A 25,038-nucleotide genomic window follows, 5' to 3' on the forward strand; every position below is an offset into this window, starting at 1 on the left:
ACGTCCATCGCTAGTCTCCGTTTTTATAGCTCGAGCGATTGGAAACAGAATATTCGCGAGGTGGATAGAGGTGGAACGTTCTCGTTGAAATTCCAAGAAACTCTCAAGTAGGCCAGCCTACATGAACAATACACGGAAATGATTGCTATGCCCTCAAGGCTGGCTGGAAGCTACCCGGTCGGCTGTCTCCTCTCTTCCAAGAAGTAATAAAAGAGGCTACGACAGAGCTGGCACGTAACAAAATCATGCTAATCGTTTCTTCCAACATTTGACATTTTCATAAACATAATCACACAGGAAATTCATTATTACAAAATTCATAATGGGAACATAAATTAAGTGTTGGATGTGTAGCATTTACTATAGACACAGAGAGTTTTAATATACAATTTCATGCAGGCACATTTTAGTAATATATATTTTCAGCCATGAATGGCTCCGTGGCTAAATGGTTAGCGTGCTGGCCTTTGGTCACATGAGTCCTGGGTTCGATTCCCGGCGGGGTCAGAAATTTTAACCATAATTGGTTAATTTCGCTGACACGGGTGTTGGGTGTATGTGTCGTCTTCATCATCATTTCATCCTCATCATGACGCGCAAGGCACCTAGGGGAGTCAAATCAGAAGACCTACATCTGGCGAGCCGAACGTGTCCTCGGACACTCCCTGCACTAAAAGCCATACGCCATTTTTTTTTCAGGACATGAATAGAATTTTAAACTCCGTCTTGCTTGACTCAGCAACAGTGCGTATTGAACCATCGCGAAGTTTTAAATGCTTTAGAACTCCATGCAGAAACAAAGAGGAAAACTATAAATTGAACTGCTGACATTGTAGGTAGAAATGAGAAGACAGTGCGTAAGATTTCTAGGCGTTTTGATAAACATCACTCATTTTCAAATTCAGATCTATCACAATCCTGCCAAGTTCTTGCTCCATTAATGCGTCATGGCGCCGCTAGGAATTGTTTTTCGGACGTACTTCAAGATTGTTCGACGTACAAGGAAAAGTAGCAACATTACTTTCTTTGGAACTTGGTAGATGGCGTGGGCCTAAATTTCTTGACATGCCGCGCGTTATCGAGGATACTGCGCGAAAAACATATTTACAGTGTATATGACTAGTATGTATCCGTTTTTGTTGTCCAGTAATAACGTTATAGTATTTTTTTTTTGCTAGGGGCTTTAAGTCGCACCGACACAGATAGGTCTTATGGCGACGATGGGATAGGAAAGGCCTAGGAGTTGGAAGGAATCGGCCTTGGCCTTAATTAAGGTACAGCCCCAGCATTTGCCTGGTGTGAAAATGGGAAACCACGGAAAACCATCTTCAGGGCTGCCGATAGTGGGATTCGAACCTACTATCTCCCGGATGCAAGCTCACAGCCGCGCGCCTCTACGCGCACGGCCAACTCGCCCGGTAAGTTATAGTATTCATTTTCGGTTTATTCCCGGCTGCCTGTCTGAAAGTTCAGCGTTTTGGCCTTCGGTTCAGAGGTCCCTGTCTGTGAACTTGGTAGCGAGGGTCAGTGACCACTGGACCCTTAGCTGAGTCCTGGCATTTTCCTCTGGGTTCGATTCACGACCAGGATGAGAACCATCACAGAAACACGTTACAAAGAATTAAACATCGTTAAGGAAATCTATCCCAGTAACAAACGTTGGTTTGGCTTCTTGGGAATAGGGAACTCGGAATCCGTTTTAGTAAAGTCGAAATAAGCTTTTCATACAAGACTAATTGCAAACTAAATGAAGTCGGAGCAAAGGAGTATGGGAAAGCGTAAGGCGAGGAGACTGCAAACACACCACATTGTGATGATTGTAGGAACTTCCATGTCCACACTGTCCGGTTCCTTCTTATGCACATCACCTACCCTCCCTTTTATGTGACGGTGAAAACCTACTCTGGGTACTCTAGTTGGGAACAGTCAAGATTCGATCATTGTATCATTTTGAATACGCGTGCTTGATGCCGGACACTCTCTCTTATCTCAGGCTGATTATGATACGGATACCTTGATCTGATGCAAGTGTAGACGCAACCTTTAGACTTTGCTGTGGCATTATTAACACCCGAGATTAAAAATATATATATTGTTTTTTATATTCAGTGAAATCATTGATTTCTTCTCTTGGTATGGAAGGTTTTATGTAGCCAAGTTTAGAGGTGAGGTTAGAAACCTATCATGTTTGTTTGGAGAAAGAAAGCGTGTAATCTATGCTGACAATTTACATACCTCGTCTGCTGACGGAAGATATCTGCCAGCAGAAGAGGCTTATTGGCAAGAACCCCTGTGTCATAGAAGGTGACGTAATGAAAAGATCATGTAAGACTTCATTCCAACAAACGGAGAGGAGTGAACCGTGTGTGGAACCTGGCAAGTGATTGAGTCATCTCCTTGAAGAACCCTAGGGACGCACGTGGAGGATGAAGTGTGAAGCTGCCGTGTCCCCAGAGCAAACACAGAGACGTTACATATCCTTCTTGCATCCCTCTCCTTCTCTTCGACCATAAACTTTACTGCCCATAAGCTTGTCTACTGAAGTTGCGGCTCGTGTTTCTACAATATTCATGTGGGAATTTTTATATATACTCTCTCTCGACCTAACAAGCGAAGTGGCTAACCCTACAGGATACACCGTATTTCCCGGGTGGCCATAGCTCGTAAAACAGGGAAGCTTGGCTTCTGTTGTTACATTATCTTAGCTCTGAATTCTTAGCTAATGCACTTCTCGCTGAGGTTCTACTGATGTGCGATATACCACCATTAATGCTGTAACTAAAAACTTAGGAAGTTTAACAAGAAGAAACTTATGGCAGGGTTCACTGAATAATAAACAGCTGAAAGATAAGTAGACCTATTTCGTTTTCTAAGAGTAATTAAGAGAGATTAAGAGAGAAAACCTGGGGTGTGCAAAGTTAGTTAGTGGTAATGGAAATCCTTTACCTGAAAATAAAAGAGAACACGCAAGAGTCGACCAGTATCTGCTCGTAAACAACAGCATATAGAAGTGGTAGACTTCTTTTTCTTGCTATTTTTATTTTACGTCGCACCGATACAGCTATGTCATATGGCGACGCTGGGAGAGGAAAGGCCTAGGAAGTGGAAGGAAGCGGCCGTGGCCTTAATTAAGGTACAGTCCCGGCATTTGCCTGGTGTGAAAATAGGAAACCACGGAAAACCATCTTCAGGGCTGCCGACAGTGGGGCTCGAACCCACTATCTCCCGATTACTGGATACTGGCCGCACATAAGCGACTGCAGCTATCGAGCTCGGTAAGTGGTAGACTACTGAATACATTAACCGTCAATGAATCTGTTTGTTTCCATTTTAGTACTGTACAGAAGTAGATACTAATAGTAAGAAAAACACTTGAAACAATTTGAAACAATCAGACGTTATTTTTCTTCTTTCTTCTCCTGCTATGAAGCAATTCAGCCCTATGTAATAATAATAATAATAATAATAATAATAATAATAATAATAATAGTAATAATAATCCTGATCTTCTTTTTTTTTTGCAATTTATTGGGGTTTACACTTGATAATAATTCAACCCTGTCTTAAGGCCAGACGCCCTTCCTGATGCATTCTTTTCGTAAACGATCAACATTCTCTTTCGCACTGTGGTGGGTATAAAATCTATACATTCGTATACAACTCCATGTCTGACGTCAGATGGAACGTAAACACTTATGGCACTTACTTGGGGCACTGAAATCCTCCCGAGCCTTTCCATTGTCTGTATCAGGAGAACTAACGGGCGGAATACGTTTTTCGCGAAAGCGATCGATTTACAGATAATTTAAATCTAAAATCTCAGGCGCGAATTCCTCATTCAAAGTGTCCAACCCGGAATACCGTTCGGGATTTGATAATAAATTTTGTCTTGCAATACTTCTGTCCGCCAGGGGCCAAGTCGGTGCATGTTTCAGATAGAGCACTCTTCCTTGAATGTTTTATCACGTTTCACTGTCTGAATTTTAAAAGCACAATTTTTATACTTACAGGTCATCAAGTAACAGTAAGGAAACTCAGAAGCTGTGTTATCTTTTTTGAAGACCAAGTCTAGAACAAGTAAGAAAAATATGAAACATTTCCTGTTGAAAGAGCTCGGTCGAGTTTGTGCCGTAGGGCAGCTCAGCATGTATCATCTCGTCGGTATTGGCTTTGTATTGGCCCGTAGTTTACGTTCTCCTGTTTCGTTTACGATATTTTTAGTCTAGATGTTCGCCTCGGGTTCTTCGATCTCACATTGATTAACTTGTTTCTTTTTATGGAAATCTTTATCCTTTGCAGTTTTAGCTGTCGGCTTGTTAAGCCCCGTGCTGAACCACGCTGCCTTTAAGCAGTCCCAGAAACGTATCTTTTGAGCATAGCATTCCTCTTAATTAAATCTTCTCCACCGAGCACACTTGGTCGAACTTATTCTATCTGCCAGCTTTTTAATCATTCAGGAGTTGTACTTTTCCTTCTCCCACTGGCCCCACACCCTGGTGGGATCGCAGGATTGAAATGGATCACAGATGTGGTCTTGGCTGTGTTTTAGGTACAGATGCCCTTCCTATGTGGAGGTCTGTATTTACTATTGCGTGTATTGTAATAGTTGGTAGTGCGGTTTGTGATGTGTATATGAAGAGGAATATACCAGGAGATACAGAAAGTCCTAGTCCCCGAGTCAGAGGAATTAACCAGGCGCGGTTAAAACATTCGAATCGGCCTTCAGTTGAACACGGGACCCTCTTCAGCGTAGACTTCGACTCTGATCATTTAGCCAAAGAACCAGACATTGAGCAGTGGTACTCAGTAGTCGGGGTACATCGGATAACCGGATTAACGGGGTTGGTATACCTGTGGTTCTGTTCAGTTATGAATGAGATGTTTATTAGGTGGTGGACACATATTTTATATTATTTGTAGAATAATATACCGCATATTTTGTAACAAAAATGAAACTCGTCAATGAGAACCAATGCTTATTCAAGAAGGCCCTAACTCAGGGAAAGAGAATATGGCGGGCTAAGTGGCTCAGACGGTTGAGGCGCTGGTCTTCTGACCTTAACTTGGCAGGTTCGATTCTGGCTCAGTCCAGTGGTATTTGAAGGTGCTCAAATACGTCAGCCTCGTATCGGTAGATTTACTGGCATGTAAACGAACACCCGCGCGACAAAATTCTAGCACCTCGGCAGTCTCAGTTAGTGGGAAGCAACAAAACCATTATTGTTATTAGAAAGTGAATAGCCAGTATCCAGTAATCGGGAGATAGCGGGTTCGAACCCCACTGTCGGCAGCCCTGAAGATGGTTTTCCATGGTTTCCCATTTTCACACCAGGCAAATGCTGTGGCTGTACCTTAATTAAGGCCACGGCCGCTTCCTTCCCATTCCTAGGTCTTTCCCATCCCATCGTCGCCATATGACCTATCTGTGTCGGTGCGACGTAAAGCAAATAGCAAGAAAAGAATATGAACAGTGAGGAGGAAGAAGTAGAACTGGTGGTCTGGCACTCGTTGAAACCGAGAGCCCCGTGTGAGAGGCGAATTTACATGTGCATAGATTAACTGGCACCAGTAGCTTTTGGAGTGAAAATTATGAAGGCTTTGTACGTATAAACCTTAACTGGTACGCAAGTTCAAACAATGCATTCATGGACCTGAAAAACTGGTCGCGTTCCAACTTTTACTGCGCCAGCGATGACTCATAGAGCCAAAGGAGATCTCTTGGCTATGTGTAAACAAGAAGTTTCATATTGATTACCAAGAGATTAGTACGCTGAAACTTATTTTGTGTGAAATGTTGTCTTGTGGAACCAGAATTAAAACAATTAGTAATGAGTGCAAAGTGGAAATGAAGATGAAATTATAAAATGCCTCCAAACATACGAACAATATCCATAACATATAGAATTTCACAACCACTAAATGTGGAATGAAAATCGTAGCAATTATTACTTCACAGTGCGTGGACTCATGATAGAAAGACCCTGTTAGAAATGTAGTTTCGTTTAAGACACGGAGTGCAGCCGTGTTCTATATTATTATTATATTTGCCTTCTACGCAGTATATATCCATCGTCTATGTACACATTTAGGCCATTTTTTATTGTTTTGGTCATAGTTTGGTTATTTTAATGATATTAAGTCATGTTTGATCATATTTTGGGCATTTTAAAATTTTAGGCGGCGTTTTCTACATGTTACATTTTATCTGCGTCGTATTTCAAACAAAGGACTTCAAAATACTGTAGTAGATGTATTTTCCTTTTTACGGAAACAGATAGGTAGCATGCTTAGAAGACGTTATTCCAAGAACGTGATGCTGTCCGAATGACTGCAGACAGATACCAAAAGGCAAGGTAATACATTTTTGGTCCTTCATTAGGAGAATACAGTGCGAACTGCCCCTCGGGAATATGCAACTGAATGACTGTATATAGTTTTAACGAAGCTACAGTGGCTCTGTCAGTTCGTATCATTGAATGTGTCTATTATATTATCGCTAATAACTTTTTGGGATGTTCGATGTTAGTAACACTGTAATACTTGTTACCTGTCCCTAAAATGTTTAAGTCATACTTTACCCTTTTAGGTCATATTTAGCTAGATTTTAGGGCACATTCGCTTGCATACTTTATACTTTAAATCATAAATGTCCGAACCCTAGTCATTATGTTTGGCATGCTCCGCCACAACAGACTTCTTTCGCCTGGATGGTTGCCTAGTTGTACTTCCTCCTAAAACAGTAATCAGCACCATCAGCAAGCAAAGACAACCGAAGAGAGCTCTGTCATGTAAGTATAAACTTACATATATTTCTTGTCGTGTCAACTTTCCTGTTTAGCTATGCTTCATTGTTTTCTGTACTCATGTTTGAAGAGTAACGTTCTTTGTAATGTCGAACATGGTGTAACATTAAAGTCTTTAAAGTAAACTGTTGTAAAGTGTATAAAAATAAATTTCAGAACGCCGGGTAGGCTTTAGATTTAACATACAGGGTGTATCCGTGATGATGTAACAAACTTTCAGGGATGATGGAGGACAGCAAATGGATCAATTTGAAATAAGGAACCACATCCCGGAGAAGATCGAGTCAAAAGCAAAATTCACAAGCTGTTCCATTTACAACAAATGTTCGAAATGGCGTCCCCCTGCGTCAATCCAGGCACCGCATCGTCGCACAAAGTTCTGTCGTACCCGTTCGAATATTCCCGGTGTCTTTTGAAGAGCGTCGCAGGCAGCGAGAATTCCTGTTAAGAGATCCTCTTCAGTCTCGACAGGTGTCTCATACACAAGGCTTTTAACATGGCGCGACAAGAGGAAATAACGTGGGATGAGATCAAGTGAACGAGCTGGCCATGAAACAGGACCTCCTCTTCCTATCCACTTTGCAGGTAATGTCTGATCCAGGTGTTCACGAACACTCAGTCCAAAGTAAGGTGGGGCTCCATCCACCACATCCGTTGACAAAGGTCAAGTCAGATGTGTTCCAGAAACGTGGGTAATACATGTATGAGAACCACCGTGTATACTGATGCATTTAGGCGGGGAGGAAGAAAGAACGGTCCTACTACGTAATCGTTGACTATGCCTCCCCACACGTTGACTGAAAGTTTGTGCTGATGACTCTTTACAACTCTAGCCCAAACATGACTGTTGTGACTATTTAGCATTCCGTCTCTGGTGAAACAGGCTTCATCTGTGGAAAGCCGGACGGGCGTTGAACAACTCGGATTATTAATAACTTTTGACTCGAACGTCTCCGGACTACGGTTCCTCATCTCATATTGATCCACTTACCGTCCTCCGACATCTCTGAGAGTTTGTAACATCACGGATACACCATCATCATACGGCGGGTCTTCACATGGCAGCTCTCCACGCAATCCTGTCTCTTGCCACCCTCTTTGTTTCCTCATACTTGTATTCTATCCTGATACTGTCCAGCATCTGATATCGTCTCCGTCCTATTTGTCTTTTTCCATTTACCGTTCCTTCTATAGCATCTATAAGCAAGCAATCTCTCCTCATCCAATGACCAATCCAATTGTGCTTTCTCTTCTTGATTACTTTTAATGCATTTCTCCCTTCCCCAACTCTTCTCAAGACCTCTTCATTCTTTACTTTTTCTATCCATTGTATACTTTCCATTCTCCTCCAAATCAGCATCTCAAATGCCTCCAGTCTTCTTTCGTCTTCTTTTCTCAATGTCCAAGTCTCAGCTCCATACAGTGCCACGCTCCATACAAAGCACTTCACGAATCGCTTCCTCAAGTCTCTATCCATGCCTCCACAAAAAAGTCTGTTCTTCTTAATAAATGCTTCCTTCGCAATCGCAGTACGAGTTTTCACCTCTCGACTGCACCTCATGTCCTCTGTTATTACACTTCCCAAGTATTTGAAAGCATCTACCTGTTCTATTATTTCCCGCCCTAACTTTATAGTTGTCTTCACTTTTCTTGTGCTTATCACCATACATTTTGTCTTTTTCTTATTAATTCTCATTCCAAATTCTTCACAGACAGCATTTAGATCTGTACGGATACACCAGTGAGGCTATATTTCGCTGAATCAGTGCTTCGAGAAAGGGATAAATCTAATCGAAATTATATGTGAATTACTTCTTCGTTTTAGGCTCTACTAAATTGGAGTGATAGGAAATGTAAGAAAAGCATTCTTACAAATTTATCTATATGAAGAGGATAGGGACTTCCTTAGATATTTTTGTGGGTCAACATGGAGGTAGAAATGAAAATATTCCATCATACCCGGGTTGTGTTTGGGGTGACAAGCAGCCCGTTCTTATTGGGTGCTGTGATTAATTTTCATTCGAAACGTCTTGAAAGTATGGGAGATGGAAGATACTCTACAGCAAACCATCAAGAAGCTTAGAAAAAGTTTTTGTGTTAACAGCTGCGTAACCAGATTACAATCAGCTGACCACGTACACTGTGTGCAGGTAGAAGCAACGAGAATATTTTACTTGAGAGGTTGGTAGTATTGAGATTCTAATGTCAAGACTGCTACTCATGTTCTAAGCCTTTTGGGATAGGAGATCTGATACTCTAGCGGGCAGTGATTACAAATCTGTAGAGATGAAAGTTATCTCTCGAAGAACTATACTGTCAATAGCACAGATAGTATTTGACCCTATTGGCTTCACGTAGCCTGTGTCACTTTGTCCAAAGCTTTTACTGCAGCAATGCTTGGCCATGAGAGGGTGCTTGGACGCAGAAGTTCCAGATGATGTGAAAAAACGCATTTTTGGCATAGTTACAAGAACTTCCTTTATTGGAAGTGAAGATAATCGCTTGCTCGTGGGAACGAGCGATAAGGTAATAAGTTGCTTGGTGCACACCTTTTGTGATGCCACTCACAAGGGGGCATTCCCTACTCGTCACCTTCGATTTCGCTCAAATTTATAGAACATGCAGGGCTTGGCTAGAAATGAAATCATCCGAAGTGGGAACTCCAGATGAGATGGGGTTTTATATTTTCCAATTACGCAAAGAGGTGCATAATTAATTTTATTTATTTATACGCAAAAGGCGTAGAAAAGGTAAAAACATGGGATTTCATTGTCATTGTCTACCTGCACCAAGAATCTATTGTTTGTGTACAGCCGCTAGGAGCAACCTTCACTTGTCAGGTGAGAACGAATCTTACAGCGAAACGACTATTCACGTTTATGGCACATTCCCCAAGGAGGGGAGATAGCCAATGAAAAAGGAAAAAGAAGAATTTCTGTTTGAACACATCGGGCAAGTTCACACCTCCAAATTTTCTACAATTGTGCTGTCATTTAAAAAATCACGTCCTATATGCCTTTTGCATAAGCAAAATAAATTAAAATAAATGAATAATATAAAAATTGAAAAAATTTCTCCACACGGCGAGTCGAACCCACGACCATCTAATTACTAGTCCAATCTCCTATCGCTACGCCAACTACTAAAGCATACTAACGTAAGTGGCTTATACGGTGCGTGAGCCGCGTCAACATTTTTATTTTTATTTTCTATACGCTTGGCCATCTGGAGTTCCCACTTTGGGTACTTTCATTTCTAGCCAAGCCGTGCATATTTTATAAATTTGAGCGAAATCGGTGGTGACGTGTAGGGAATGTCCCCTTGTAAGCTTGCATACGCCGCAGTAGTGATTTTGAGTCTAGAATAAAATTCCTATGTACATTGTTTTCTCGTCAAAATGAATTAAAACTCAGTCATAGGTCCTCCAACAGAGATCCGCTTTATTCCGGTGTCTGGTAGAGTAAACGGAACGTCAAAATTGACGCACATGCAGCCTAAATGTCGTCAAATTAAAAGATACCGCACACATTAACTGCAATAATAGCGTGTGGTTATTTCTAGCCGAGTAAGGGCGACCCTCCTATGAGGGTGGGCGGCATCTGCCATATGCAGGTAACTGCGTATTATTGTGGTGGAGGATAGTGTTATGTGTGGTGTGTGAGTTGCAGGGATGTTAGGCACAGCACAAAAACCCAGCCCCCGAGCCACTGGAATTAACCAATGAGGTTAAAATCCCCGACCCGGCCGAAAATCGAACCGGGAACTCTCTGAACCGAAGGCCAGTACGCTGACCATTCGGCCATAGAGTCGGACACACGTTAACTGAAACCATATGTTTATTGTGATTATTTGTAAATACCGGAACGTCTTTTTCTCAGCAAGCAGGGACGAGGAGACGGGGATAGAGGAATTTGCAGTCTTAGTCTTGAACAGACTTCATTCTTCTTGCTGGCTGAGTAATCATATTGAACTAGGGTTACCATACGTTCTGAAAAAGCGGGATTGTCCTGAATTTGAACATGTGTCCCGACGTCCTCACTGAATTTTTAAAAATCCCTAAATGTCCTGAATTTTAAAAACCAGAGCAAATTATTTAAAATTTTGCTCAAATGCTTTTGAAAGGGAACGTCCCATCTGTTACTTAAAAATCTATACAAACAACATTGAATATTATATAATTTTGGAGAGGTCGGTAAAGTGGGTATTTTACTTAAAGTACGATTTTTTGTTATTTCTCTATCTGAAATTTAACATTAACATCATATAACAAGTGTGCCTTTTGGTAACGGATGGAACAGTTCACATGGAATTAACCAAATACACTCGTTGGAAGCACAGGCACCAACTTTTGGTCTTGAGCACGGGGGCAAGGATGAATAAATCAAATAAATTTTGGGGAGCAAAGATACGACTGTGTTGCATGGGAGCAAGTGCCCCCGTGGAGTCGGCACCTATGCTTGGAACTCGTCGATGTTGGTGTCCTGAATTTAATCCTGAACCTTATGGCAACCCTACATTGAACACAATTCCGTGTTAATTTGATGTACAGTTATATCTCCATTTCCTTATCAAGCGATATCTTTTCCCTACCACACAACGGCACGGAAGAACATACACAGCATCTGCTCCGAAAGGAAGTTCATTGCACGTACGAGCTGAGTGGTTAGTGAACATCATCTGATGTTAATTGTAGTCTTCCCACCCACCCTTTATCAGCTGATAAGTGTGTGTATATGACGTGCGACATGGTGATAACTGACATAAACATTAATTGCCCTATCGCCCAGCGTGTCAACTCACGTATCCTTATGGCTTATCGACCGAACACTTCAAGCGCTGCGTTTGATATCGATCTCACGAAGTGGGAGTGGCCTCACTAGCCCTTCCAGCAGTGTTGCCCACAGTATGTGAAGAAAATTCCCCATCAACCAACAGAATTTCTTACAAGTGGAAAAAATACTACAATCTTATGCCTCTAAAAATACAAAATCTCATTTCTCCATGCATTGTTCTAAAACATTTTTTTTTCTTGCCAGGGGCTTTACGTCGCACCGACACAGATAGGTCTTATGGCGACGATGGGATAGGAAAGGCCTAGGAATTGGAAGGAAGCGGCCGTGGCCTTAATTAAGGTACAGCCCCAGCATTTGCCTGGTGTGAAAATGGGAAACCACGGAAAACCATCTTCAGGGCTGCCGATAGTGGGATTCGAACCTACTATCTCCCGGATGCAAGCTCACAGCCGCGCGCCTCTACACGCACGGCCAACTCGGCCGGTCTAAAACAAATTACACGTTAGATTTTGCACTAACATTTATGCAAACATTCTACTAATAACATCAACTGATTTAACTCACCAACGTTTGACATCGTATTCCAGTATTATCTAATTTTCCCGCCTTCTGGTTTCCATTTCACTGGTACATTTTGCTTATTGTGAAGGTAAAGGTGCCGCCGTGTTTCATAAACCATTGTGCACCTTGGAAACTAGACGTAATCACTAAAACTGCATTGAGAGGTTTATTACCTAGTTATACAGCGATAGACTACTTACCGCAAAAAGCTAAGGCTTCCCAGTTCATTTCAATATCGCCGAATATGACAATCTCAGTTTAGTGTTATTTCGTTCTTTCTTAATCTGTTTACCCTCAAGGGTTGGTTTTTTCCTGGGACTCAGCGAGGGATCCTACCTCTACCGCCTCAAGGGCAGTGCCCTGGAGCGTGAAACTGGGAAGGAAAACCAGTACCTCGCCCAGGTGGCCTCGCCTGCTATGCTGAACAGGGGCCTTGTGTTGGGATGGGAAGATTAGAAGGGATAGACACTATGTTAGGTACCATCCCTGCTTTTGCCTTGAGGAGAAGTGGAGAACCGCGGAAAACCATTTCAAGGATGGAGATCGAACCCCCATCTACTCAGGTGACCTCCCGAGGCTAAGTGGACGTCGTTCCAGCCATCGTACCATTGTTCAACTTTCGTGGCAGAGCCGCGAATCGAACCCGTGCCTCCAGGGGTGGCAGCTAATCCCGCTAACTAGTGCACCAGAGTGGCCGACTTAGTGTTATTATTATAGAGCCCGGATTTTTATGCATTAATAGGTTAGAATGCAAACTTACTGAAGCGAGTTGCAAGTATAGTCTACCTTCACAACCGTTGTGCTATGGGGATTGCATAGGCATTAGGGGTAAGATCCATAAAACCCCCTGTAATTTGTGTTACTCTTACTACGCTATGGAAGAGCGGGTGGCCGACACTTCCTACTAACCAAATTAGTTTGCAATCTAACCTGTTACTGCATAAAAACCCGGGCTTTTCTTATTAATAATCTATATACATACAGTCCCTATTCTGTCTATCATTCGCAGTGATATTGAGAAAACGAGACTGTTTTAAGAGCTGAACTTGGTATCAGTTACAGATTGTTGTGTCTTCTTTACGAGAAAAATATAAGTAACCTCTTACGACCTCGGCTTTTGTACTTTCAAAAAAGAAAAGTTACGTTTCTGCCAACGAAGTTTTTATTTCGTCGCCATGATGACGTAAGTACACAGCAATATCTATCAGAATGAGTTTGAAGTATGCACATCCTGACTTCTGTTGCCTTCCAACTTGTACCAGATATGGGTTACAAGAACGATGCAATGAGGACCATCATACTGTTTAATGAAAAATGCTATATTTCAATTTTTTTTTCTGGAGTATGAAAACGCGTTATCTCCATTGAAGAGCACGAAAGTAAACAGCGTGTATGTGGCCATGGTCGTTCAGGCATGAACACTATATGATCTGATACAGTGAATAGCAGGTTCGAATCCCATTGGTTGAAAGTATTTCTACCATCAGAATGTTAGTCGGCAGGGTAAGGGACCACGTGATACACAATTTCTAATCACCAGATTGCATGCCGAAATTCTGGATTACATTCCAAACATCTCCGCTTTCTCGTGTGGAGTCTGTGCATATGACTCTGTTCGATGGTGATTCATCCGTCGGATGGCGACGTCAAGCCTTGCGCAGACCACTTAGTGCTATTCGACAGGAGTAGGCTATGTGCCGGCACCTGGCTTCGCCCTCTTCCTTCCTATCATATATCACGTCATTCATTTCATCTTATTAACTTCCCTGTTGAGGTTGACGTCAGGAAGGACACCCGGTCTTGAAAGCTTGCTACGAAGATTCATCTTACTTCATACCGAAGAGAAACGGGACAAGGGTTAGACATACAAGCACGCGATAAAACGCCTTCCGCTGAGTTTGATGTATGAAAACTTAACAAATGTTTAGCTTCGATGCTTCCTTTAAGATGTTTCTATGGTAGAGGAATGATTTGGCTGATATCGAACTTCGTATGCTTGGTTCTTTCTCGACAAAATAGCTCTCATTCAACGAGGTGAGGTTGTCATTTGGACGTTTGGAGAAAGATGAAAATTGAGTAAGTTTAAGCCATAGGAAAGAGAGAGTAATGACTGACCAAACATAAGAATGTCAGAAGAAGCGAAGTAAATGAGACAGGCTAAGTTAATCATATACGACGAGGCATCCATGGCTCCCCATCAGTAGATGAGCTATCCGACTCATTGGCTGAATGGTCAGCGTACTGGCTTTCGGTTCAGAGGGTCCCGGGTTCGATTCCCCGCCGGGTCGGGGGATTTTAACCTTCATTGGTTAATTCCTGTGGCCCGGGGGCTGGGTGTTTGTGCTGTCCCCAACATCCCTGCAACTCACATACCACACACAACACTATCCTCCACCACAGTAACACGCAGTTATCTACACATGGCAGGTGCTGTCCACCCTCATCGGAGGGTCTGCCTTACAAGGCCTGCACTCGGTTAGAAATAGCCACACAAAATTAAAGTAGATGAGCTACTTATAATGAACAGATCCTCACTGTTACAAGTCAAGTTAAGTTATAAATAGTCTACTTTATGGCCCAAAATTAAGATCTAACTTCACTGAATGGTTTCCAAAACTCGGAAACGGAGAACTAGGACAACCGGCACCATTGAGACTTCACAAAACCTGATTTCAAAATTTTTTGTACGAGTTTCAATTGGTTCTTCTTTTCATCTAAGTGAGAACACAATGTTTTCCAAGGCAGCAATATTTTTTTAAACCCAAGAAACGAAAATGTTAACTTCTTCAAACAATAGGTTCTGAATTGTTTGATAACGTACATTAGCATTGAGTCCCTAGTGTGCAATGATGTTGATGTAGTTAATAAATCTGGTTTGTGCAATGTAACGAGAATAAATCTACGAAAGCCATACAAAAATATCGTTCGTGCATAAATTCAGACGAGCTTGGCTTCAGGAAGAAAGTGTTGTATTCCAAGTATAAATTTAGCATCTGTGAATCCAGGTATACCATTAATGTTTAAATGGAGGCAATTTCCTCTAAATTTAGCCTTCTCTTTTACACTGAATAAGTGAGCAGGACGAACTTTAAAGGTGGGGTGCATCTCCCCACTCCAGTGTTTTGGACAGTTGTATGTAGTTATCTCAAAAATACGCAAATCCATAGAAGTCAAAGTACAACGCCAAACTACAACTGCACTGTTTATGGTTTATAAGGAAATACTATAATACCCGTTTTGATCCTATTATAATACCGTACCGGACGAGTTGGCCGTGCGGTTAGGGGCGCGCAGCTATGAGCTCGAATCCGGGAGATAGTGGGTTCGAACTCCACTGTCGGCAGCCCTGAAGATGGATTTCCGTTGTTTCCCATTTTCGCACCAGCCAAATGCTGGGGCTGTACCATAATTAAGACCACGGTCGCTTCCTTCTGACTCCTATACCTTTCCTGTCCCATCGTCACTGTAAGACCTATCTGTGTCGGTGTGACGTTAAGCAACTTGTAAAAAAGAAATTCAATTACTTTACAGATAGTAATTTCGAATGTCGAAGACAGGCTTATGTAATAGTGTATACATAGTGTTTAATATATAATGACTACGTTTTTAATAATAATAATAATAATAATAATAATAATAATAATAATAATGATAATGTTATTTGCTTTACGTCCCACTAACTACTTTTTAAGATCTTCGGAGACGCCGAGGTGCCGGAATTTAGTCCCGCAGGAGTTCTTTTACGTGCCAGTAAATCTACCGACACGGGGCTGTCGTATTTGAGCACCTTCAAATACCACCGGACTGAGCCAGGATCGAACCTGCCAAGTTGGGGTTAGAAGGCCAGGCCTTAACTGCCTGAGTCACTCAGCCCAGCTACTACGTTTTTAAAGGTCAGAATACATAATTTCAAAATTTCACATGATATTTTTGCTTTTTAATTTTCTTTCCTTCATTCTACAAGACAAGGAACTATGCTCATTTTCCCTCGTTTTGGAAAATATTCCACGCGTTGGCAGCACTGTTCTCCAATGTTACCAACTAACCTAGGACCTGGGGAAAAGAAGCAGCTCACGTTTGCATCTTCGTCCTTTTTACACCTAACATAATTTATTTTAAATGTTGACTGATTTCTTTTCTCAACTCTGCTGAAATTCGGAAAAAAACGAATTTCTATCTCTTACTCACATTAGGCCTCTTCAATTTTAATAGACATGCTTGCATGGTAGGAACAATTGAACACAGCCTCAGATTTAACGTTTTCGGTCGTTCTAAACGCAATTTCCCCTCCCCTTGTCCACTCACTTTCAGTTCATGTGGAATCAGACATGGTTCCTATGATGAAGGACCTAGACACTTCATTCCCAGTACCATTTCCAATTAATTACAAATTCACATTCCAACTATAATTTATCCAACAAGATTTCACACACATTAAGTACATGGTAATGTTGGCCAATATGATCCAAGCGCCCTACTTGAAATAACTTCTTCAAGTAATTCTCACCTCTTGACCATCTGACCTCTATACCTTAAATGTTGTTCTACTATTACCTAAGAGCCTTATGGACACGTGACGGCTTCAGTGCTTTTCAATGTCATTGCCAAGGTGACCAGTGACGGGAATACAGTTACCTGCTAAATACTTTACTCAGTTATAATTACAAATTACAATTTTCAACAAGTAATCATTAAAACTACAGTTGCAATTACTGTACTTCACAGAACGGCCGAATTAAGAAGATCACTGACATTCTTTACGCTTAGGGCTTAAATGATATTCCAAAGTCTTAAAAGAAAGTGATATTACTTTAATTTTTATGTGTGTGTGTGTTTGGCATAGAGATGTTAAATGTCTAACTTCACTAAGTGAAACTAAACATGATACCTACGAAATTCCAAACTATATTTTCCCAACACCTTTTATTTTAAGTAGTACTTCTAGCATTTCAAACAATTTCCCATTATCTTTACAAGAGAATTAGTTCTTAATACTCGTATTCCCATCGTTAAACTAAAGTATATCTTTGCATTTTCTGAAACGACACTCTATGTGGCCACTGAAAGGAATATTTGTTTTTACTTTCATGAACATCTCCAGCACTGATGGATATTGTAGACTAAGTTTGATGTCTTTGGAGTACTGCAGAGATAAGAAAGTACTTCATCCACCATGATTCGGCCCCGCGGTTTACGGGTAGCGTGCCTCCCGCTTACCCGGAAGCCCCGGGTTCAATTCCCGGTCGTTTAATGTGGCATAAACACAAAATATATCATAGCTCTCTGAACATGTTTAGTTTCTCAAGCCGGTGTAAATTTCGGCACTTTGGCGACTCCAAAATCCTGAAAAGTAAACAATTGGACGTTCATTATTATTATTATTATTATTATTATTATTATTATTATTAAACAGGCGTAAGAAATGTTACTAAACGTTTGTGCATTTGTAAAGCGGGAGCTATATGAACCCTTAACCACCAAATTTTTAAAATCAATATTTTAGGATATTCTGGGTACTATGATCAGTTCTAGGATTGAGAAATGAGAATTTTTTTAAAAAAAAGTAATTTCTTTAGAGTAATCAATATTCTGTTGATCCCCAAATGGGGATCATGGTTCATAACACTTAGGTTTACATTTCATGACATTTTTTGTTTCATGCAGTCCTTCATTACACACGCAAAATTGTTTATATGAATTTATCTTGGAGACTACATGCTTTTTGTCTCTTCTTGTCCATACGTTTAATCGTACAGCCATTCCCGGAGATCTAGGTTTTGATTGGCAGATGTCACTGCGTGTTTCACATCTTCAGTTCTTGTGCCAAGTAGCAAAGCATTACAGCGTGCAGTCCCACATTGCACACACAACAATGCTTCCTTACATTCTTCTTGCACACACCACATTTTCTTTGCTTGCCCGCGTCCGTACATTCGATCATGTGTCCCCTCCCGTGACGCAGATAGCTTAGGCTTAGGTTATGACGGACAACCAGCCCGCTTCGGATCTGAAATGGCCGATGACTCAGCTAGATATGATCTTGCCAACATCCTTCTGAACTGAAGCAATGAGATATGCCCATTTGTAACACAGTAAATTGCGTGGGCATTGACTAATGCCACATCAAGTACATTAGTTAGTAATGGAAAATACCATTTCTTCCCACGTATTCTGACCCGGTATTTCTGTACATTCCAATCCAGTGTAACGACGCCCCCCACTGTTTGTTGTACTTTCCACCCAGGTTGGGTTGAGCGACTTATTTCTTTCTTCTGGCCGTTGCTCCATCTTTTGACAAAGTTTATTATTTGTATTTTCTCATGGTTTGATAACATCTTCATGCAGCTGTTATCTTTCCATATCACGGCCAAGATTTCATTGATGCCATCAAACCTGTTGTCATAGGTTCCTATTTCTTCCTTCATCATGTTCTTCTCACTTTCAATAGGGCTTTTGTTCATTCTATTCATTCGTACGGTCCCTGTCACTTTCACTCCCATTTCTGTTAGTGTTTTCATTAGATGGAAACTTGTAAATAAGTTATCAAAATAGACTTTGTGAACCTGTGGAGATTGTAGTATGAAAATCATTTTCAGTATCACTGAAGCACCAAGTCCTAGAAGTGATACATCATTTGTATCATTAGTTTATCCTTCGCACACAGACATCTGATAACAGTATCCTGTTTGGGAACAGCACATTGCCCATTGCTTGAAACCGAATCGCACTGGCTTCCCACGGATACATTGCTTCAAGTAGCGATGCCCATAGTATCGCATCATTTGCTTATCGATACTCAGGCTTTCAGAGAAAACGCCAAATTTCATGAAATTCTTATTTTGCAAATACAATAAGGGACGAATTTTGAAAAGTTTGTCTCTCTCAGATCCCGGGATGCTATCCAGAAGTGAATTGTCGTTGAAGTGAAGGTGGCGTTCGATTTCAAGATATCGGTTGCGACTCATACATTTCTGCACAATTAATACATCAAAATCCTCATCTTCATTCCAATACAGCTGCTCTTGAGGGAGGGCGTGATATCCAGTGAATAGGAGAATTCCTATGAAATTTTTGATACATTCTGGCGATAGCTGGAAGCTTTGATTATTGTTCTGGGAGGCACACCGAATGCTTTCACTAACAATCAATCTCTGTACTGTTTCATCAAAGAATTCTTCGAAACGTCCAACAGCGGCCTTTTCTTTTAGAGCTGTTGTCAGACTGACTTTCCGCTGCTCAATTTCTCGAGAGTCAGGATGTGAATTACTGTCTTCTCTTATCCACTTAGAAGTGATATTAGACGTAATTTTTTTTCTTGTGGGGTTTGCATCTTCCACTTCAGGTTGCACAGTTCCTTCAGTCCTGTTCTTGGCAAGTATGCACTTCCAATCTTCCCGGAACATCAGTTGGGATCGTATCTTCTAGTTCAGTTTCGTCAGTGTCCTCACAGTCAGAAATATTGTCTACATGATCCAGTGGTAGCAAAACAATATCAATAGTATCATTCACATCACAGTCATTTTCATGGACATCACGAACCATAAAGTTTCGATCATTGACTATTTACTCAATTTCTCTAAGACAAACTGCAGTATAGCGACTCATTACGATCTGAAAAAAAAAACTTACATGGTCAATGAGCCCCAAATGGGGATCAAGCTTTCAGAAGCCTCCAATGCTAAATGAAAATAACCATGAAGGTGAAAGAGTGTTGTATATCTTCTGAAAGCATTAGATATTAAATTCAGTTGATTGGAATTTGGAAATAAAATATTATGACATGACTTGACTTACTGTTATTTGAAAATTCACAAGTGTTGAAACTTCTGAATACCATGCCTCATCACAGAAATCACGCACTACAAATTACAGTCTTGGCAACAATGAACAAACACTTCAACCACAAGCTTCAAAAATGTCTGTAGAACAATGTCAACACGTAATTATTGCTACCAACCTAAACATAGGATCAGAATCTCCAGGGAAAGAAGAAATCCCTAATTGGGGATCATGGCAGTTAAAGGGTTAAGTTACCGGACTAACTATTCCTTTTCAATGGAATCTCCACCTAGCCAGATGCCAAACGCTTGCCAGAGTGAAGCCAATGCGGACCAAACCCTAATGACTGTTTAACCTGGAAGTTGGTCCGCTTCTGCTTCAGTTCAGCGAGTTAATTAAACCAGCTCGTTTACGCATTTAGACTTCAGTAACAGAATCTCATGGACTGAAAAGGAAGGACTGCTGGAGAACTCAATATACCAGTTGTCCTTCTTGAGGGTTGCTATTTAGGTTGTTATATTTTCAAACTAGCGGTACTCCTGTATTTTGATATTCATGCAAATTTAAGTGAAATTTTAGGGAAAAACAATTATCGTATTGTTTAAGAGAGACACCTTTTATTGTCCGAGAAATACATAGCAATAGTTTGTACTTAATGTTCTCAAGGCAGCCAGAAAATTTACCGTTCATAAAGATGGTGATGAGCACGATGTGAATAAATGGAGGCCAATACGTATTTGTTCTATCATTTGGCGCATAATTCTAATACTGTGGACAAACTTCTTAAGGAATAAATCTCTCTGAATAAGTATCAAAGGGGATTTGTGTTGACCTATGACTCCTTCAAAAATATTAATATAATTGATAGTATTCTACGAACATCGACAACGAGGAAGACTGAAGAGTGAATGGTATTCCTTGATATTAGCAAAGCCTTCGATAGTATAGTCCATGACCCTTTAAAAGTAACTATTTAACACCAGAATGCCCAGTTATTGATCTTATTATAGATAATACCATACAAATCCAACGTGGAGTGATGCAAGGTGATCCTATTTCATATTTCTTACTCAAATGGGGCATTAATCATATCCTAAACTAACTTACTGATTTCAAAGTTTCAGAAATGTATGGATTTCAATTAATCCCTAGCACTACACCTATCACAGTACTTCGTTTTGCTGAAGATTTATTGATTAATTTCAAAGAGTAAACAGCATCTTCCGTGTTGGTGACTAGTGTCATTAACTTCCTCCAAAATTAGGATTACGTATACATTCAGATAAATCAAGAGCTATTATCGTAGAAAAATGAAGATTTGAATATGGCAGTATCTCGATGGCCAGTGTCACAATTACCAGTATCAGCGAAAATGAGATATTTGAGTGCAACTTTCAAACAGTCATTGTTTTTCTAATGGAAATGAGATTCTTGAAAAATTGAAAGGCATCTTAAATAAACTTACTACGACCCACTTCAACCACATCTGAAACTGATGTTTCAGCGGGAAAAGTTCTAAAAAATGTTTGCTGAAAGCTGACTGCATGATCAGGAGTGTAGTTAGGAAATTATAAAATACCAAACGACACTCTTACAAGTATGCTATTTGTCAGTCATAAACATAAATGACTACCCATACTACGTGCAACCTGGGAGGCATATTTACAACAGCTGAACTTTAACCACAAGCTTGAAACTACTGACGAACCGTACGTTAACGCTGTTCGGAACGTTTCAGCTATTAAATTGCGGGTGACTGCTGAAGCTAGAACTGTAAGGCAACTGCGGGAGCTAATCAGAACGTACGAATTTCAAGCTTGGCACGCATATTCTCAGAAAGGAAGGGGTGTGGAGTTATTTATCCATCTGTTAACTGGTGGACTGTAAAAAGGGATAGACAAAAGAGTTCCGAATGGAGAGTGAAGATAAAAATGACAGCGATGGTAACATCCGTCCGTACTCGACTTGGACGCTCCAACAGCACAGGCCAATATAGACACTGTAGTGAGTTTAGAATTTTTACCACATGTGATGGGGAGCTGTCGTCAGGACGAACTACTTGGGATTAAATGCCACGAAAACATCAGAACCATGATCGTGAACGCCCTTTGTCTCAACCATCTTGAAATGAACTAGTAGACTGTGTTGTTGATGGAGGCAACAATCATAGGATTGATTCCATTGCAATCAACAGAGCGAAGGGTGAAGTTGAGAATATCGATCCAACTACACGGTTCAAATCATTTGTCTCTCAGGATAGTGACAATGATATTAACAATTTCGTGTGGCTATTTCTAGCCGACTGCAGCCCCTGTAAGGCAGACCATCTGATGAGGGTGGGCGGTATCTGCCATGTGTAGGTAACTGCGTGTTATTGTGGTGGAGGATAGTGTTATGTGTGGTGTGTGAGTTGCAGGGATCTTGGGGACAGCACAAACACCCGACCCCCGAGCCAATGGAATTAACCATGAAGGATAAAGTCACCGACCCGGTCGAGAATCGAACCCAGGACCCTATGAACCGAAGGCCAGTACGCTGATCATTCAGCCAACGATTCGGACCTGACACGGATAATTAAAGGACCATATATGAACCGTCCATCCCCTTTCTTCTTCCATCATACAATCTAAGGCAGATTGTTGCGACGGGTGTCTTCCTTGACTCGAGGTGTACAATTCCGACATCACCTGTAGAGAAAATTGTGTGCTATTATGTGACATTATTGAAACCCAAATATCCTGGTTCAGATATATAAATGATATAATATAAATAAATAAATACAATGGAGGATTCATTTTTATGGCCACATAACACGTATGAGCCTGCAGAGATTGACCAACCGGATCTTATCCTACTTTGTAAACTAGAAAACCAAAGGCCCCTGGTTCACCGAAGTTGGAAAAACCCTTCAAGAAGTTGGGATCACACATTAAGACATCCAGGAACGTGTTCCTCTCCAGAAGAAAGTTCGAGCATACCAGCGATTCCAAAAAAAGCTGATGTTGAAAACAGGCAAGAAGTGGACTGATGAAAGAAAGGAGGCTCACAGAAAGCAAATGCGGGAATACTGGCAAAGAATTAAAGCTCAAGGACGCAAACAGTAAAAAGTGTTGAGGGAAGGATGTTAAAGTTACTCCTACAAATATAGTTGAAAATTGAATTTTTAATAACGTGGTCCACAGCCGGCCGAAACGAATAATAATAATAATAATAATAATAATAATAATAATAAATACAATATTCATTATTAATACTGTTATAATAATCATCATATATTATTAAAGTCTAACATTTAAACGCACAGTTTCGTGTGTGTGTGGATGTGCAACTTAGACAGCTATGTTGATGTGTTTTTATCATGTATAATTTCCCTGGCAATTGAAAATATCGTAACGTGTTGGCTGGGTAAATAATTGAATACAGTAACTGGTGGCGTTTTACTTATAATTGATTACCTAATAGCTTATTCTACACGTTAACACTCACAGGCATTCAGAGATCGCAGCTTACAATCATAGTACAGGACACACAATTACACATTACCCACCTTCCTCATTTCTCACACCTGCCGGTTCTCTTCGCATCTCCCGGCCCGAGCGAGAGCGTCACTCTCTAAGGGGCCCGCCCCACCCACTACAGGGTGGGGAATGAAAACGTGATAACGTAACAAACAATTACACAGTTTGTTCTCTTAGTTATCATTGTTATATTCGCAATAATTCACTCAGTCTTCATTCACTAACACTTCAGTCACACAGCTACTGCGTTGTTACTGTCACAGCCAACAGTTCACAGCCTGCACATGTCAGTCTCAGAGTTAAGAATGGTATTCGCTGTCCACACACTTCGGTAGAACTCCGTTCACAGTCCCATGCCGATTTCTGGTTTCTCTTGCACGCTGCACTAGAACACGTGACGTCCTCAGTTCTACAGGCGGACATTCCAAGGAACTAGGCACTCAGCTCAGGCTGTAACTCACACTCGACCAGTGATTGACGGAGATTACACTGTGATCGACTCCAACTACTCGAACTGAACACATAACTGTAGCACTCTTCGCTCTCCTCCGCTCACTTGAGCTCACACTCAGCTCAATCGTACAGAACCTGAAGGTCGCTCCTGACTTATATACACCTGGGCCAGAACAATCCGGAGGTTGTGTGCATCCAGAAACCTCGCGATGTCCATATGTTCAGTTAGTGGCACCCCCCGAAGTAGGCCTTAATGGGTACCAGTACCGGTGCGCTTAATTGCGCCCGTCTGATGGCCTGTTCAGAAAAATAAGTAGGCCTATAAGAATAATTTTATACTTGCTGATGATAATAATAATAATAATAATAATAAATATTTTGAAGTTAATTATCTGTATCGTGATTCGCGGTAAAGTGAAGGTAGGACGAAAACGAAACATGCGCGTTGTGTGGACCATGGCTGTAGGGGTAGTAATAATTTGAGTTGCTCCTAAATTATTTTGGACCAGCGACAAAGGCCGAGCCTGGTTGGTGACCCATCCAAACTCTGACCACGCCCGATGTTGCTTAGCCATATCGGGCCCTTTCGCTGGATTGTTTACCGGAATATAATTATGTAATCTAATCATACATTCGGGTGTGTCGATGTTGATGACACAGTTTTTAATTTAGAAAAATCCATGTGGATTCGCAGCATTTATGTGCATCCCGCCTAGGCGTCCTGTCGGTTTCCAGTGCTTCGTTTGCGGTGGTAATGATTACTGTTTTATGTGGTTGTATGGAATTATTTGTGGATTGTTGACTGTATAGTGGTGGGATTTATGCTTGGCTTGGGGGTTGTGGCCTGGTTTGGGTCGAAATTAGGTTTAATAATAGTAGCTGGAGCAAGCTGGTTGCACGCGGGATAAGCGGGAGTGGGGGGGGGAGAGTTGTGATGAGTCGTGGGTTCGATTCTGGGGGTGGTGGGACTGGTAGGCTGAGTAATGGGGGTGTTTGAGTATTTGGATGTAAGTGTCAGGAATGTCTGTAATGTGCCTTAATTGCTCTTTTAAGAAATGGGCAGCCAGGGAACGAGGCGGCATGACTGCCTTGGCAGTTGGCAAACCTCGCGTGGTCCCGTGGCACCTTACA

This window comes from Anabrus simplex, chromosome 5 (assembly GCF_040414725.1).
Source record: "Anabrus simplex isolate iqAnaSimp1 chromosome 5, ASM4041472v1, whole genome shotgun sequence".
In the NCBI taxonomy this organism is placed as follows: Eukaryota; Metazoa; Arthropoda; class Insecta; order Orthoptera; family Tettigoniidae; genus Anabrus; species Anabrus simplex.